This window comes from Colobus angolensis, unplaced genomic scaffold (assembly GCF_000951035.1).
Source record: "Colobus angolensis palliatus isolate OR3802 unplaced genomic scaffold, Cang.pa_1.0 Scaffold215, whole genome shotgun sequence".
In the NCBI taxonomy this organism is placed as follows: domain Eukaryota; kingdom Metazoa; phylum Chordata; class Mammalia; order Primates; family Cercopithecidae; genus Colobus; species Colobus angolensis.
Genome location: NW_012115322.1, coordinates 1,764,993 through 1,770,129, shown reverse-complemented (window position 1 = coordinate 1,770,129; position 5,137 = coordinate 1,764,993). Strand labels below are relative to the sequence as shown.

Below are 5,137 nucleotides of genomic sequence, written 5' to 3'. Positions count from 1 at the left end.
TTTTAGATACACATTAATAAACAGTCTGCAATATAATTTTCCAAGATTTCAAGTGGCTAAATTCTCAATATTCTTGAAAGACATCTATTCCTCCTTAAAAATAAAATAGAAGACTAGCAAATACTTAGCCATGTCTCAGTTTAGTTAGAGGAGTGTCAAAAAAAAAAAAGAGGAGAGTCGTGTAACACCCAGATCTTGGTTTCTAATAATATTCTTCAATATAAGAAACCAGGGCTCATTGGAGCAATGGCTGATTCTGGGTCTGGGGCATAAAATATACAAAATAAGCCTGGAATATCTTGTAGAGCTAGAAAAGTAAAAGGCACTAAAACACACGCACAGACACATACAATATGATGGAAGTATGTGAAAGGGACATGGGGAGCCAACTGAAAGAGCTCCAGTGGCCAAAGGTACATACAGATAATTGATCAAGTAAGTAAATATATGGAGGATAATAGGAGCCAAGTTTTTCACCATTAAGAAGATAATTATAAATACGGAAAGGGAGAAAACGAGAATAAATACTGTTGATTGGAACTAGATTTCAATGTAATCCTACGGCTGTGGTTTCTGATTGATTAGATAGATAGATAGACAGACAGACAGACAGAAATGCCTGTGTGTGATTACCTGGGTATGGTGGCGCATGCCTGTAATCCTAGCTACTTGGGAGGCTGAGGCAGGAGAATCGCTTGAACCCTGGAGCTGGAGGTTGCAGTGAGCTGAGATTGAGCCACGGCACTCCAGCCTGGGCAACAGAATGCGTCTCCGTCTCAGAAAAAAAAAAAAAAAAAGAAATGCCTATCTGTGTATTTTGGATATATACAAACATGTATATACCCTAGTTCTGTCTGTTGAGAAGGCCTGGGAGAGTAGATACAACCACAATGAGCAATGAGCACACTCAGCACCCAGACTTTGGTTTCTAATACTATTCTCCATTAAAAGGAACCAGGACTCTTTAGAAAAAGGGTTGATCCCAAAACCAGGACGGAAAAACTGCAAGATGAGCCTGGGACATCTTATGATGCCAAAAAGCAAGGAAATGCTTAAAGAATGATGACGTGTCAGAAGGACACAGAATCCACCTTGAGATGGTTGTCAGTGGCCAAATCTGGGGATAAATTAAAGATTAAAATAGATAATGGTAGTAATGATTAAATCTGTTGATTAAAGTAAAAAACTGAGTCTAGATAAATTAGAAATGTTGGTGAAGAAAGGAATTTTTAGTTACCTTCAAAATAGTTCCCCACAAAATGTTTATTAATTTCAAAGAAGAAAAGAGTAACTTTATACTGGAGAAGTCTGGCAGACATCAACATAATGAGATAATCAAAGTAAATAATGAAATAAATCAAAATAACGTAACAGATTACAAGGTGCACTGAGAACACAATGTAACTTCGACGATAGTCCTGCCAGAGATGCATAATCTGAATCTAAGCATGAAGAAACATCAGACAAACTCAAATTGAGGGGTTCTACAATACAACTGCCCTGTTCTCTTCAAAAGTTTCTCAGAAGGACAAGGAAAGACTAAGAAACATCCACACTGAAGGAGACTAAAGAGACATCACAACTAAATAGAAAGCATGATCCTCAACTGGATCCTTTTGCTATCATTGGGGCTCAGAAACTGATACCCTAAAGTATGGCACTTTGACATCCTGAATTGAAGATGGCTCAAGGTCTCTCTGACCTCCCCCTCCTCCTCTGTCTCTCCCAAAGCACAGCATGAAGGTGCACTAATGTTTTCTTATCTGCCTAATTGTGGAACCTGACAGAAAACAGAACAATTACCTCTAGTCCCTTCCCTGAGTTTTTATTCTGAATTCATATCACAGAAAGAAGACTGAAGTCTGTCAACAAACCTGGACAGATATTTGTTACAACTACTGTCTGCTCTGCAAGCCCAACAGGCTTTGTACAAGGCCATTGTGTGTTCTTCGAGTCCCTTGAATTCCCTTAGAAATCATTTACTGACCCCCTATAATCATCCACGCTTCCCCATCTCCCTTTCCCCTAAAAAGTAGGGAATATAACCATCTGTACCCCATTGTGCAGTATAATCACTATGTGATTTTTTCCCCTGTGCACATTAATAAATGTGTATGCCTTTTCTCCTATTTAATCTGCCTTTGCCCTTCAGAGAGCAAAGAGGAAGTTTTCCCTTGACCCCTACACTATCCAAGACATTATCAGGACAATGGGTGAAATTCACATTGGATCTGATTATTAAATTGTAGTAAGGTAGCACTCCACATTCCTGATTTTGATGACTGTATTGTGGTTACATTGGAACACATCTTTTTTGTAGGAAATATATACGCAAGTATATAATGAAAGATGATAGGTCACCAGATTGGAAATTTATTCTTAAATAATTTAGGAAAAGGAAAAGTTGCTTTATTGTACTTGCAACTTTTCTCTAAGTTTGAGATGGTTTGAGACGATATATATATATATATACACACACACACATATATATACACACATATATATACATATATATATTTAAACCACATCTCTATCTCTATCTCTCTCTCTCTCACACACACACACACACACACACACAGAGCATACATATATATCGCTATTGTATCAACAACTGCAAAATCTTCCTAATGGTCAGCCATGGTCTGATGCATTCTAATTCCAACTCACTTTCCAGTCTTATTTAGTCAATTCCTCAACCCAGTTCCCTAACCACACTGAACACGTGGATAGTTCCTTTTCTTTCCTCTGTCCCTCAAACTGTCACATCCTTCCTCCTCTCCCAACCTTAATCTCCATCTAATGAAATCTTACTGTTCTTCAAGGTCCATTCCAAATTTTCCCCAAGTTCCCAAAGCCTTTTCTGATTCCCCTAAAGGATGTTACTCCCCCTCCTTTATCTCTTTTGCAGCACTTTAATTATGTGTGTACCTGTGTCATTTTCCATGACACGTCAGTAAAGATGTTGAGGGCTGGGACCATGTCTACTCCTCCCTGCAGACCTTCAGAGCACTTTCTCAGTATAAGCTTACACACTGAAAACACTCAATTTAGATAATTATGTGGGATCTTCAGTATTTGTTGGACTCAGGACATCAGGTGCTTATGAAGTCCTCTTATTACATTTCAGAAGACAGAAACTGCAATGTTATTTAATTGCTTTTTATCTTTATTATTGTGACAATGCCAGTCTTCCTAAGAGCCTGTAATAAAGGTTCTCAGCATAAATGGTCTACTATCTAACACCCCATGAACCCTTTTGGCATCTTTACTGTCTGGATACTTTTGCTCTATGCATGAGTGGGATGTATGGTCATTCCTTTTATGCAATCATGTAGTAGGAAAAACAATGGCTCCCTCAAAGATGTCCACATCCTAATCCCAAGAGTCTGTGATTACGTTTGTTTACATTGCAAATGAGAATTAAGGCTGCAGATTGAATTAAGGTTGCTAATCAGCTTGCTTTTAAATATGGAGAGCATCCTGGATTATCTGTGGGGGCCCACTGTAATCATGAAGATACTTAAAAGTGAAAGCGGAAGACAGAAGAAAGTCAAGAGTGCGATGTGAACCCAGAACTTTCAGAGGTGCAATGTTGCTGGCACTGAAGATGGAGGAAGGGCTACTGAGCCAAATGAGGTAGGTGACCTCCGGGAGATGGAAAGGGGATTCACCCCAAGAGCATCCAGAAAGGAAGGCAACCCTGCCAACACTTTGCTTTTAACCCAGTGAGACCTCAGCAGGGCTGCTACGGAATCCTAAGATAGTAAATTGTGTGTGTAAGAGTGTGTGTATGTGTGCGCGCGCGCGTTCCTATGTGTTTAAGCCACTAAATCCATGTAATTTGTTATGGCAGCGAATAAAAAAAAAAAACTAATACAAATCACCGTCACCGTGTTTCCCTAAGTATAATCATATCACTGCGGTGCCAGGACGTGTAGAATCGAATCTTCCTATATGCATGCCTGGCAGCAAAAAGAAAGAAAGGCAATAGAACGCCTGCCTGTTGTACAGACTGGAAACATAGTATTCTCCTTAGGATGTCTCCTTCAAGAAAAACCTTGCCTATTCTGAAATGCCAGCCATGAATGCATAACACTGCCCCTGCTAAGAACCGTTTTCTTAAGAAATCCGTTTTCCGAAGAACTATCTCTGGAGACACTAGGAGAAAACAGCGAGGAAACACAAATAACTTTCTGTTTCAATTTCCTGAATGAAGCAAAGCAAACAAGTGACAGGGCTCGAAGCCCTGACGGCCCAGAGACTGCACAGCGGGCCCAGGAGCAGGTGCGCCCCCTCGAAGGCAGCCTGGCCTCTGCGACCCGCCTGCGGGCAGCTCCCGGGAGCAGGATCTCAACCCTGGCGCTGTCCCACTCCCGTCGGCGCTGAGGTCCCCCGCCTCCCTTTCCACCCCCGGCTCTCCAGCCCGGGACTGCCAGCGGCGGGAGTGGCAGCCGGGAAAGGGACTCTCCACTCACCCGCGTCCGCCCGCCGAGCGCAGCTCGCTGAGGCCCAGCGCGCCTGCTCTTCCCGGAAAACAGCAGCGCCCGGGACGCCGGAACCCCCGGAGGCACTGGGAGGGGAAGGGCCGGGCTGTCGAAACTGGCGCGGCCTCCTGCAGAAGCGCCTCGGGAGAGCTGGGGGGTAGTCCTGAGGAGGTGGGCCTCGCAGGAACAGCTCGGGTCCCTGCGAAAGGAAAAAGTGAAAAAGAAAACTGCTTTAACGGCGATTTTTCTTTAGCACTTAACCACTGCTCAAATACTAAATCTGGTGTCTCCAATGATGAGTCACTAACAGAAAAAAAAAGTTAGAACTAATTTCACTTTCGATTTTTAAAAAGGGGTGGTTTTGCGGAGAAAAGCAAAGGTATCCCTGAAGTTTCTGTACACACTAATTTTAGGGAATGTTTTCTAAAACCAGTTTTTGCATGTATTTTACAAAGCATGTAGGAAAAGTGGATAGAAACCAAATAAAGTCAAAGCAGGAATCTCTCTTCAGATTGTAACTCTTGTAATTTCTTAGTCAATGTAACACTAGTTTATAAATTTTTACAGCCAGCACAAGATCGGCGTTTCTGTGTCTTTGGTAACATCCCCGGGGCCATGAAGTTGGGAAAGCTGTGGTGTTCCTGTTGGTTTCT

General features: G+C 42.0%; 1 protein-coding gene across 1 annotated transcript in view; it reads right to left on the bottom strand.

Annotated features, from left to right (window-relative positions):
- The window catches only part of NMI (N-myc (and STAT) interactor), an 18,024-nt gene extending 13,221 nt beyond the window's left edge, over window positions 1-4,803 (bottom strand). Inside the window, exon 1 of the mRNA XM_011943059.1 lies at window positions 4,476-4,803. The gene's annotated coding sequence lies outside the window, so the exon portion shown is untranslated. The remainder of the gene's footprint in view (window positions 1-4,475) is intronic.
- Between the last annotated feature and the right edge of the window lie 334 nt (window positions 4,804-5,137).